The sequence below is a fragment of the Mustela erminea genome, chromosome 12 (genome assembly GCF_009829155.1).
Source record: "Mustela erminea isolate mMusErm1 chromosome 12, mMusErm1.Pri, whole genome shotgun sequence".
In the NCBI taxonomy this organism is placed as follows: Eukaryota; Metazoa; Chordata; class Mammalia; order Carnivora; family Mustelidae; genus Mustela; species Mustela erminea.
In genome coordinates this window covers 26,073,784-26,087,144 of record NC_045625.1, presented here as the reverse complement: position 1 = coordinate 26,087,144, position 13,361 = coordinate 26,073,784, and the positions used below count along the sequence as shown (strand labels likewise).

Here is a 13,361-nt window from a genome sequence, read left to right as displayed (position 1 = left end):
GATTGGATTATTTGTTCCTTGGGTGTTGAGTTTGGTAAGTTCTTTATAGATTTTGGGTACTATGCGGCTGCATTTTCATCCAGGATTTTCTGTCTCCAAATTCCATCTTTTTCTCACCGTGCTCTACCGTCTCTCAATCACTGTTGATGAAATGAAGATGATAGAGTTAAGAAAAGTCACTACAAACCTATATTGGATAATTGCCCTGGCCCTGGTCCTGTGCCAAGAGTTTTATTTGCACAAAGTCATTTTATCCTCACTGCAACTCTAAAGGCTGGTGCCATTATTATGTCTATTCTACAGTCAAAGAAACTGAGGTTTCTAGCTAACATCAGTTAGCTAACATCCGTCATCCAAGCTTCCCAGCTTGGCAAAAGGCAGAGCTCAGATTTGAATCCATGTCTGTCTGAATCCACAGCTTGAAGTCTTAATCCACATGAGCTACGTGGTAACTTGGCATTTGCAAATACCTATGGAATTAAAATCCAAATGGCATACAAATTAACAGTCCAGATTATGGAATTAACTTTGCACTCTGATCTGTCTGCCTTTTGAGCCTAGAGAGGCAACATGCCATAATGGTGAAGGGCATGGGTTCTGGAGCCAGTTTAGGTTTGATTCCTTGTTCTGCCAAGTACTGTCTTTGTGGCATTGAGGGAACTTCGCTTGTGGTTGTCTCAGTTTCCCCATCAGTCAAATGGGAACGATATTCATAGTACCTACATGGGTTAATAAGTTAATACTTGTTAAGCTTTTGGAATGGGGCCTGGTACATGGCTGGTACTATGTGAGCGTTAAATTAAAACAAGATCATCAGCCTTCCTAGAGTCTCAAGACAGGACGGCACACTCATGTGAGAGCGAAATGTAAAAGCTCATGACACAGGCTTGCTTTAGGCTGCTAGACAACCAACGGTGGCTTTTATTTTCCTTGCATGTGGGGAGTTGAAGTTTGCCTTGATGTCTTCCCTGGCCCTTCTTTGGCAAAAACACTGCAACCAGGGTTCTTGGGGGAGGAAACCCGCAAACTTCACGCTCCCGCTGGCACAGAGATGCAGAATTGTCAGGAAGCAGTTTTGCTTCCAACAGAATTCCTGAAAGAGTGTACTTTACTGTCATGAAACAGTCAAGGGGACGTCTGGCTCTAAGGACCCTCCCTCCCTGGCAGCACTGGGCGAGCTGTCTTTAGCCAGATTTTCTCTAACTCCCCCCACCAAAATGCAGCCAGGCTCTCGCAGAAGGAGTGAAGTCATCTTCAGGACACGGTGCATGAGACCATCTCCTGGGCGTGTTTGCACTTTAGCAGATCGTCGTTCACCCCTGAGATTCTGGGATCTGGGAGGGGCCCATCCTCCTCTCCTGCCTCCAGGGGAGTGCAGACACACGGAGTTCTCTTTGCAGCTGTGCACTGACTGCTTTCCCACTCGCGGGCTCTGAGCTCCGTGCAGGCAAGAACAGGGCACAGGTGAGGTGTTTAGTAAGTGACTGTTTCCAGAATTGGATGGTGTGTGGGTGGTTCTGGGCTGCCCGGTTTTCCAGGGCGAAGGAGCAGGATCAGCCGCCTGTGTAGTTACACAGAAAGGCCCTGAACTTGGCTACTGCTCTCCAGTCATGGTCTTGAAAGTCTTAATTGTTTCTAAAGAGGCTCCATGGGTTGTATGGTTGCTCTTATGGAGGAGGCGTGACTGCCCCCGAGTTCTCTGTCCCCAGCCCTCAGGACTTCCGAGAGGCCTGATCTGTCCTTTGGGTGGTGAATATCTAAAAAGACGTATAGAAGTTTAACAGTCTTACTTGGTTAGTGCTCTATTGTGTATGCCCTTGGGATTGCACATTAAAATGCTTCCACTGCCTTCCTGAGATGATGCTCATATCGGCTGCTCTTTTTCTTCTGTTAGTGGGTTTATTTCCATTTATCCAGGCTTACAGGTAAGCACGGCCTTTGGCCAATCAGGTTGTTATCATTTTGCTCAAGAACGATAATAGGACAGGCCTGCCAAGGTAGAAACAAATGCACAATCTCTTCTGCTGAGTTGGCCAGGGCTGATGGGAGGATGGGCTGGCTTGGATCATTCCAACCAGGGACTTCTCCAGCGCGTGCAGTTTCGGGGAACTTGGGTATAAAAGAATGAGCAAGAGACAAGATCTTTGCCCTGGCAGAGCTCAGAGCCTAGGGGACAGAGCAGACAGAGGGAAGTCACATAACAGCACGGATAGGTCAGTGCAAGTGCTGCTGTGTGTTATAATAGAACCACAGGGAGTTAGGAGTGTTTGCCAGGGAGAGGAGGTCAGGCGGCAAGAAAGGCATCAGGAGGAAATGATGTTTGGGGAGAGAGGGGAAGGCGGATTTTCTCAGGCGAGGGCGTGCGGATGGGGAGTAGAGGGAAGAGCATGTGCAAAGTGACTGATGTGGGAGGAAGTGGGGCGACATTTGAGGGGTGAGAAGGACCAGTGTGGAAGGGCAGACAGGAGAGGCAAGAAGTAGGGGAGGGTGCAAAGCAGAGATTTGGGTTTTGGTCTTGGTCCTTAGCACAAGAAGTCACTGAAGCCAGGAAAGAGACTTTCAGCTCTGTGTTGTTAAAACGGATCTGTTTGAATTATGGAGGGCAGATTGGAGGGGACAAGAGTAGGGAAGGGCTCAAGGAGGAGGCTGTGCCACTGGCCCAGATGAGAGCTAATGGGAGCTTGGACCTGTTGGTGCATCCCTGGAATAAACAGAGGCATATTTAAGAAGGGAAAGAGTGGCACCTGGTGATGTCTTGTTATGGGAAGACTCATGAGCCTCCCTGCCTCATAAGAGAAGTAGACGTTGAATGAGTGTGGGAATAGCGCTGTACAGGCAGCAGGCATTCAGTGAATATGTTCTGCCTTCCTTGTCCTTGAATCTGGGCTTCTGAGGCTCTATCAGCCCTTAAACCAACCCTTGGAGGTGTCTGCACAGCTTCAGTTTCTCAGACAGTTCCAGAGTGTCACCTCCCACCTTTGTAGACCCCGTCCCCGTGCAGCTGTGGCCCACCTTGCTCTGGGACTGGGTGGGGAGCATCCCATATTGACATCACAGTCAACCAGGGCCCTGGAATCTTTGTTCTCATGGTGTTGAGGCACACCTCTGTCATCACACCCTTGCTGGCCACACTCCCAGGTCCCAGGCGAGGAGAGATGCATGCTGGCAGCTAAGCACAGAGGTGGGGTTGTGGTCCTCTGGCCGCAGTCCTCTGAGGGGCCCTTGGTAATGGAGCCACAGACTGAGCACTGTCTAGTGCAAAGAGCAGGAGAGCAGAGGGGCAGAATTCATGTGGGTTTCCATCTTTCGTGATGACTGGGAGGAAGGGAATTGCAGAAAGGACCCTGGGGAGGGAGGCGCTCAGTAGGGGCCCATGCCTTACTGTATATGCACTAGTATATATGCACCTTAATGTCTTTGCACATGCTTTAATGTATATGCAAGCTGTGTGCCCGTGGGGGTGTGCAGGTGCACGCTTATGAGCAGTATATAATTCTGTTATGTCTGTCTGCTTGCATGCTTGCGTTCATATCTGCATGGGCATGTGCATGTATGCATGGCTCTCTGTGTATGCACATGCGTGCTGGGGCATGTGGGATGTATGTTTCTGTGTGGGCGCATGCGTGCACACCGTGTACTGGGGTGCCTGTGTGTGTGTGTGTGCCCTTGGAGGAGCCCTGGGTCTAAGCAACCCTCTCCCCAGAGTCACACATGCCCCCAGCTGCCAGCAGGTGGCCCCTGAGCACCACGCGCTGGGCTCTGGGGAAGGGGCCCGCAATGTTCTCCAGCCCTCTCCTTCCTGAGAATCACTGCAGTGAGGACCGCAAGATTCCTCCTCACTACTCTGGTCTCTCGGGCTTTATCCCCGAGGCTCTGCCTACCCTAAGTTCCACCCTCAGCCCACCCAGAAGCAGAGGTACACCTAGTAGTCATGGGAGACAGTGGGTATAAGGAAGAGGATTCTGATGTGTGGCAAGGACCTGAGAGTGGCAGGGACTTACCTTTACATAGCGGGAATGAGTGACTGCTCTTGGTTCTGCTCGGGACTCTTGCTGAGAGATGCTGGCCCTACACCCAGGTGCATAGGGAAACCCCTGGCCTTGGCTGAGGCTGGGGAGCAGCGCAGTCTGAGGGTGAGAACTGCTCTCTCTGGACCACAGAATGGACAGAAGACAATGCCTAGGGATGCTTACTAACCTCTGGTTGAAGTGACATTGAGGCCAAGTGAGGCAGACAGATGGCATTTCTCTTTCTTGGAGGCGCGGCAGTTCCGTCACCCATCTCTCACAAAGACAGCAACCGACTGCATGCACAAAGACAGCCAGTCTTTATTTAATTTTGACTGTGTGGCCTCAGGACACTTTGGAAGGCTTGAGAAAGAACTAGGGACTGAGTTGGACTTGACCACATTCCTATGAGAGCCACTAGAAGGCCAGGGAATTGACTATGACCTGAGTTATCTCCCGCATGCAGCCCCTGCAGAACAAGCCCCAGGTCTGCTTCTGGGTGCACCTGTACCCAGTGTGGAACTGAGTTGGGGCTGAGCTGGGGCTGTCCCTCACTGGTGACTCCATGAGCAGGTGCTGTGCGGGGCTAGTGGGCACAGTCTGGAGCACCTGGCAGAGGGTGGCCTGTGTGAGGCGAGCTGGCCTAGTGGAGGTGATGTGGAGATGGGTAGAGCTCTCCCTGAGTCTGGATGAGACCTACTGTGGTGGTCCCGGGTGGAAACTGAGAAGGAGGGCTCAGGTCAGACCTTTGTAGACTGTCTGAACTGGAAGAGATCTGAGCCATCAGACAGTCCTATGGTTTTTGCAGTTTCCTTCAGGGCCCTGGGGGTTCCTGGGATATACCCTAAGGCAGCCAGTGATGGTGGTAAGGGAGTGGAGAGAGAGAGAGAGAGAGAGAGACAGAAAGGGAGAGACCAGACTCTGGACCCCTAGCCTTGGTTCCATTGAAGCAGCTCAGCTTTTTATCTTGAGGACAAACTGGAGTTCATTTTTAATCAAAGGAGTATTTATTGAGTGCCTACTGTATGCAACTCAGTGTTCCAGATTCTAGAGCTATTTGGAGACCAGGACATACAACCTCCCTGCTCTTGACCATTATATTCTAGCAGGAAAGGCCAGGAAACAGACAAATAGGTCAGTTTTGGGTTGTAAGTGATATGAACACAATAAAACGGGGCATGCAACAGAGTGACTTGGGGGGGAAGGAAGAAGTGGAGATACTTTAGATCCTGTTTAAGGATGGTCTCTCTGAGGTGATATTTGAGCTGACGCCTGAATAATGACAGTGGGAAGAGCATTCTGGATAAGATTTTGTTTGAAGAAAAAGCTCTGCGGAAAAATTTGAAAATCACTCAGTTAGTCTTTTATTTATATTCATTTATTTAAATTTCAAAGGTAATACATATTCATTGTAACAATTTCAAACCTTATTAATGTATATAAAGTCAAATGTAGAAGTAGCTTCTTTCCTCTTCATCTCCCCTCCCCCTACCCCCAGTTGCACTTCCTGGAGAGAATCCCTTTATCGGGTCGGTGGATAACCTCCCAGATTTTTCTCTCTGCATTTGCAAATATATATGTTAATTTCCCACTTTATCTCTACTTGCCTGTCTCATAGGACATGCAAGCTTCCCAAGTCCAAAATGGACTCTGGAATTTCTCTACTAAACTTCTTCCCCCCCCGCCCCCCCCCGGGCTCTCTCATCTCAGTAAATACCACCACCAGCCCACCCAGTTGTTCAGGCCCCAAATGTGGTGCCATCCTCAATTCCTTCTTCACTTACTGTCAGTCACCAAGGGCAATCCACTAGCAAATCCTGTTGGCTCTACCTCCAAAGTATGCCATTATCTGGACACTTCTCTCACTTTCCACTGCCAGCTACCTGGGCTCAGCCCCCAGTCCATCTTGCCAGGACCTCCTCACTTCTCTCCGTTCTCTCATTGGTATTTTCCTACAATACATTCTTCACCTGGCAGCCAGAATGATCTTTTAAAAATGGCAAACCTGGTCATGTCCCTCCTTGCTTAGTACCCCAGTGGCTTCCAAAACTCTCCTCTCTAGTCTCATCTTTTCCCTTTCTCCTTCTTATTGGTTATCCTTTGTCTTCCTCCTACAGGGTCGCTGGGCCTTCTATTTGCTGGGCTAGTTCTTGGTCATCGTTCTGATCTTAGCTCAGTATTCCCCTCCAGGGAGTCATCCCTGAATGGCTTCATGTGTAATAGTCTCGCCTCTGCCCTGTCCACCTCTGTACCCCCAAACATGCTCTATCATATCACCTAATTTTATTTCCTTTACATAGTACTTATGTCACTGGAACGTATCTTGCTTATTTATGTCCTTGTTTATCGTCTGTCTCTGCCTCCAACTGAACAAAGTCTCTGTCAGGGCAGAGATCCTTGTGTGCTTATTTACAGCTCTCCTGATGGACAGGGGAAAGTTTTCCCAGATTGTTGCTAGTGAACAAGCCTCTAGACAACATTCTTGCACATGGATCCTTGGGTAATTGTGTAAGGGATTCTGTGGGACAGATTCCTAGAAGTGGAATTTCTAGGTTGAAGATAATATGCTTCGACTGTGATAAGGTATATCAAATTACAGCCCAAATTATTGTGCCAATTTACACTCCCATTGACTTTGCTTGAGAATGCCTTTCTCCAAGTCCTTGACAACACCGGATAATAGAAATCTTTTTCTTGTTTTGGCCTATGTTATGAGCAAAATCCAAGTATTTTACTTTGTTTAATTTGTAGTCTCTGACTATAGGAGATTGAATATTTTTTCACAAGATTTTTGGTCATTTGTACTTTTTCATTTGGGTAATAAACATATGGCTGGCTCATCCTCTAATATGGGTCTATTTGGAAGAAAGAATAGATTATAGGTAGACAATTGCCAATGTTGACCACACAGGATTTGGCTATTTATTATTTTTTTCTGCATTTATTTCTGTCTTATTGATTGGTAAGAGCTCTTTATGTTCAGTGGAGTTAATTTTGTTACATATGTTGCAAATATTTTCATTATGTCTTTCCTTTGTCTTTCAGTATTAAGGTATTAACATCTTTAAACAGAAACAGAGATGGATCTTTAACTTTTCTATTTCTGTTAATGGGAAAATTACAACTGTAAAGTTTTTAAAACAATCTATAAAAAAGATATGTGAAAAGTGATTCTTCCTCCCATTACACTGAGCTAACCTTGGGTATCTTTTCAAATTTTTCGTGTTTATATGTACATTCATCATTTATTTATTCATCAGCCATTCATTCCTCTAGCAAATAATTATAAGCCATTTATACTTCCAATATGTATTGGGTATTTACTTTATTCCAGACATCCTATTAGATATATTAAAAAGAGGATATATGCACATTATCTTTTATTTGAAATTTTTCTTGGAACATGTGCTTTTCTTTATTCATTTTTTTTTTTTACATTTCAGATGCTTCTATAATAACACATCCATATCTACCTCATTGTTTTTAATGTTTGCTCACTGTTCTATTTCATGCATATACCAGAGCATTTTTAATCTGTCCTCTCTGATGGACATTTACATTGTTTCCTGTGTGTTTGCAATTACAAACAATGTTGCAGTGAGTATCCTTGTAGCTATATCTTTATCGCCATGTGCAAATATATCTGTAGGGCAGACTCCTAAAATGGAATTGCATTTTAAGTTTGATAGACATTGCCAAATTGTCCTCCAAAACTGTGTTTCAATTCACACTTCCATCAGATGTGTGAGAGTGCCCATTTCTCTACTTTATTTGCAACCCTGGATATTATGTCTTCTCAATTTTTGCAAACATAAGGCTGAGAGTGGTGTTGCATTGTTTCATTTTGCATTTCCCTAATTAGCCGCAGAACTGAGATTCCTTTCATATATTTATTGGTCACCTGTATTTTTTTCCTATAGATTGTCCATATTCTTTCCTCATTTTTTATATTGAGTTGTCTTTTTAAAAAATTTAAATTGACTTGTAGATTCCATATAGTATGAATATTTAAGCTTTGTCTGTTACATGTGCTGCAAATATTTTCTCCAAAGCTGTCTTTAGCCTTTTAATGTTGTTTATGGTATAACCCCACCCTTTTGACCCTAAGGTTCCCTAACGTCTTCCTGTAGAGGTCTCAAACTATGTTTAGTTGCTCGTCTTTCTCTTCCCAGCCTAGAGTCTCAGGTGATCGTACTCTGGAGGACTGCAGGTGAATCCTGACCGAGAGGTGGGGAGTCTTCCTTCACTGGCTTTGCTGTGGCCATTTCTCCTCTGTTGACAGAGCACCTCATCATTCCTTCACATGCATTTTTGTTTGTGTAAACTTTTAAGACTTCATGTCTTTTTCTTGCTTAAAATAGTCTATTACGCAAAACACAGGTGGCCCCCTCATTCTTGTTTTAGATGATCATTTCTGAAATGACCCCAGGAGTCCTAGCGATTCAGGGGAAATGACTCGGGGCAGTCTTTGGGTTCGACTGAGCTGGTGGAGGAAAGGCCCCGCCCCTCTTCAACCTGTGTATTTCTGCCTGACCTTCTCCATGAGGAAAGCAATGTGCGTCTGTGCCCAAACAAGCCTGGAAAACGCTACTGTAGAACGAGGCCTTTATTTCCTAGAACCTGTGAAGCACCAGGGCCTCCAAAGAATGCATCTCTTTTACACTGTAATCACTCCCTCAGCTTTTAATAAGGAGGCCATCTTGGAGCTCTTGTAGCCACACACGGCTGGATGTTCTTGGGTGTGCACAGGGCAGATTTTGGTTAATAGGCTATCATGGGATTTTTCTTTCTTTGGAGAAGGTGCTCAGTGCAAAGATTCATTAGTACCATTTATTTATTTATTTATTTATTTTTAGAGCATCATTAACCTGCGTTTTCTCAAATACATAAATGTGCCCATTTCAACCAAGAAGTTTGTCTGGGGCAAGAATGCAGCGAGACAGGAAGTGAGTGGAGAGTCGTTTTTCACCACACCAATCTCTAAGGATGACAATGACCTGTGGCAGAAAAGCTGCTTTTGATTGTAGTAATGGGAACCCCAGCCATGAGGAAAATGATGACAATAGCCCCCCCACCCCCAGTTTTGCTTTCTTCATTTTCAGTTACCCACCATCAATTGTAGTCTGGAAGCAGATGATCCTTCTTCTGATGGATCCTCAGAAGACCAGTAGGAGCCAAACATCTACCAAACCACTCACCTCATGTCGTCTTATCACAGAGGCATTCTGTCACCTCACACCATCGCTCGGAGAAGGGTGAGTGCAGTGACAGAGAGAGAGAGAGAGAGAGAGACCACATTCACATGACTTTTATTATAGTCTCTCATTATAATTGTTCTATTTTATTATTAGTTATTGTTCTTAATCTCTTACTCTTCGCTTAGAAGTGAAACTTTGTGGTAGGTTTGTATGGAAAAGAAAAAGCATAGTATGTACTGGATTGGGTACGATCTATCCACAGTTTCAAGTATCCACCGGGGGTCTTCAAATCCCCTTCTAATAAGGGCTGTGGGGACTATTATATCTTTTTTTTTAAAACAAGAAGCCCAGGGTAGGGTTGTTTTAGGGTTGCTTAATTCAGCAGCTTGACAGGGATCACGACTTTTTGCCTCTTGCGTAATATGACTGTTGGGGCTCAGGGGTCATGTGCACATCCAGTCCTGCACAGTGTTTTTACTGCTGGTGGACTCTCCATCACACCTCTTCATAAGAGTGAAGAAACCTTCTTTTGAAGGCCCAGTCCAATTCCCTCGGTCTTGTTTGTCAGAGTTGAGGCCCATGTCCCCTCCTAGACTGGTCACTGCCAAGAGAGTGGGATTCTTTCCAGCAGTGACTGCCTGTTCATGAGTTCACCCTGAGGTAGGGAGAGGGTTGCCTTCTGTTGAGGGGTGGTTACCTGCTCAAAATTAGAGAGCGTGCTGCTAGTAAGGAAGGGGGAGGGAGAGGCAACCAACAATGGTTGCTACTACCCTTCTTTTATTTTAGTCAGTCAGCCAGTTAATTAATTAATTAATTAATTTTATTTTCCCCAAACGTTAACGTGATTGTTGTTGGAACAACCTGATCCACTCACTATTTTGAGGTTTTGGAGTTTAGGCCAAATGATTATACACAAGAAAGAGAGTGCGCATGTGCATATCTTAAATCGGGTCCCACTTCTGGAAGGGGTACTTTGTAGGGGGGCGAATAAAACTTTGTTGCTCCAAACACAGCTGAGCATTCAAGAGACTGAATAGTTGATGTTACAAAATAAAGATGGAGATTTATGAGAGGCAGAAGTAGGTGCACAGTTCCTTTATAAGGTCCTCACACTCTCTTTGAATATTAAACACGCACCATCCAATTACACAATTTCATCTGTTTGAGTTTACATCTGTTGAGTCTGGTAACAAAGCTGTCACTTATGAAGAAAAATTTCAATTAATTCGTTAATAATAATAATAATTATTATTATTTTGGATTGGTCGAGAGGAGTTTGGGCATAAGGCTGGTGGCTGAATAGTGCTCGGCTTGTTCTGGATATTTTCTCTCCATTAAACGAAGCCACAGCTTTTGTGGTTTTTTGTTGTTTGTTTGTTTTGTTTTGTTTCAGACGAAAATTTGGAGGTTTCACATGTTGGTAAAAGAGGACAATGGTGTTGTACAACTTGGATTGTGTTAAAGGGGTATTACACACGTTCATGAAAGTTGGCTCTGTGGCAGGTGATGCTTGCAATGTGTAGATTCCCATTGACAGGAATGAAATTGTATGTGTTCTGACTAGGGCTGCTGCTGGGCTCTGAAGACCCTGGAAATCTAGTTAAGTCACACGCAGTGTGTGTCGTTCCCATCATGGCAAAGGTAACAAGAAGCACTGTGCCCTGAGTTAGGATGCTTGTGGTACCCAGGGAATGCCACAGGCACCAGAGAACGCGAATTATGCCAGATGTAGCTCCGAGCTACTTGAGCGAAAATTGACCCTCCAGGGTCCAGAACCCACTCCAAATTTCCTCCTGCTGTTATGCTGTGGTAACAGAAAAGGGGAAAGAGAAGGCTCACTCCTTGCTATGTTTTTTATATGCTTTCAAACATCAGAACTGATTCTCCAAAGGAATTTTTCTGTATGCATCCAGACATTTGGACGATGCAACCCAGGGTCAAATCTTGAGCTTCCATAACAAGTCATCCTGAAATCAGATACCATTCTCAGCCTTGGCAAATCTTTTCCCACTACTCAGAGCTCCAGAGACCTGGTGGTCCTGTCCTCTTGGGGGGCGGGGCTGGAGGTGCATACCGATGGTGGTGATCTCAGCATGGGGATGAGTAGCAAACAAAGGATGATGTGTATGTGTGTGTATATGTGAGAGAGAGAGAAAGAGAGAGAAAGAGAGGAGGGGAGAATGCTCTTGTTTCTAAGAGGAGCTCTGGTAACAGGTTTCTTGGGTAAATGAAAGTTGTATTGTCTTCCATCAGAGAGGACTTGAAAATAAAGTGCTTTAATGCTAATACTGCAGATGTCTGCAGGAAACTCAGCACCACACCGAACACTGTAGTTAGATAGCTGTGCAAAAAAGTACATGAAGGAAAGGGCTAATGTGCAATACTTCTATTTAAGATAGAAGGAGGAAATAGAAATTGTGATAGCATGCTATTTCAAGTAATAATAGAAAGTACTTGATGTTTACATGGTGAATGGATCAATACTAATTCTGTAGTCAGTGCACATACAGTAGTTTGGATTATACAAGTGATAGATGCACTCAGTATAGCTGAAATTTCTACCCTGCAACACTTATTTCTTACTGCGTGTTAGATGGAATTTTCCACCCAACTATCTGGAAGGATTTGCATAAGAATGGTGATAGAGCAGTATTCTTTAATGATGTGCTTTTCTTTGTTAAACTTCAAAAATGTCTATGGTGCATGATGAGGTTTGGGTGAATTGCCAAGCTAATGCTTTTATATTTTCTTTAAAGAGCTTATCTTCACTGTGTTGTGGGAGTTACTTTATATTGTGGTTATAAAGGCAGTGGCAGTAAAGCCGAATTTGTAGCAATCCCCAATAAATGCCTCCTCCTCCTGCTCAAGGGCTTGGTCCTGCTAAAAGGGGAATTTGGGAAGGCACTTGACTGCCACTGGTGCCGTTGGTGATGATGAGTCAGTTGGACTTGTGCTATGTTCCCATACCTGGTTCTTCTCACCAAGAAGCCAGGATGCCATTCTTGTGCTCAGACAATGGCCCCTTGTTAGCCTAAATCAGCACCGTGCCTGTCAAATGGCTTGAGATCATCCCCAGGCCTGGTGCTCTCACTGAAGATGAGTTGAATTATTCAGATCAGAGCCTGGGAGCAAACGCTGTTTGGTAAGCCGACCTTTTTGTCCTTCCCACAAGAACCTCATGTTTACAATGCGAGGAGGAAAAGGGGCTGGAATCTTGGGAATTCCAAGAATGCAGCCGACAAGCAAAAGAAGCTTTCCTTCCTGGGTTGTGCACTTCGAGACATGCTCTCCAGATTCTGCTCCACAGCAAGGATTTGGAAGTACAAAGGTGGAAAAACAAAGCTCCAAAGCTGGAGCCTGCCAGGGTAGTCCAATAGAGGCCTTCAAATTAACCTCAGTTTCAATGAAGCAAAGAATGTGAAAGCCAAGAATGGAAGGAAACTTAAGATCACCTAATCCGATCCTTTGTCTAATGCAGGAATCTCTTTCCCAACACAGCTTCATGGTTTGTTGATCGGCAGTTGCTTCTTGAATACGCCCAAGGACAAAGAACTCACTTCCTCTAAACAGCAGGGACAACAGATGACATCATATGGAAGACTTACTGCGTGCCAGGCTTTGTGTTAAGCCGCTGAGATTTGTGATCTTTTTAATGCTCACAACAACCTTAAGAGATAGGTAGTATTATTGCCACAACCACTTTACAGATGGGGAAACTGGGCTGTATATGTTGCGGAGAAAGGATTTATAAGCTGTGTTCTTAACCCCTGTACTTTCCTGCCCAGCCTGCCCCGTCATTGATTGGCAGGCTTGGTTGTTACTTTTCTGTTCCCTGGAAACATCTGGAATATACCTTGCCTCTCTTTCACACGATAGCCCTTGAAATATTTAATGCAGCTTTTCTATCTCTCCAGTTTCCCTTTTATTTTATTCCATGCCAAACATTCCTTTGTCTCAGTTTGGTGAGTTCCTCTAGACCCATTCCTGCTTACCAATGCTCTTCTCAAAACATTTGTCATTTACTTCTTGAACATTTTGAAGAGACCTCATAATTGTTTTCTTTTATTAGGAGGCAGTGGGCTTTGTTGGTGGCATCTAACCATGAAGGCATCTATTCTGGGTGCAGAGGCTTTCCAACAGAGCACATGATGAACTT

General features: G+C 44.9%; 1 long non-coding RNA gene across 4 annotated transcripts in view; it reads left to right on the top strand.

The window, feature by feature from the left end:
• Positions 1-1,124: 1,124 nt before the first annotated feature.
• LOC116570288 overlaps positions 1,125-13,361 on the top strand; it is a 432,758-nt gene continuing 420,521 nt past the window's right edge. For 2 of the 4 annotated variants that reach the window (XR_004277370.1, XR_004277371.1), the window contains exons 1-2: positions 1,125-1,464; positions 9,089-9,865. This is a non-coding gene — a long non-coding RNA (uncharacterized LOC116570288). The remainder of the gene's footprint in view (positions 1,465-9,088; positions 9,866-13,361) is intronic. The other 2 variants (XR_004277369.1, XR_004277368.1) reach the window with 2 other exon arrangements.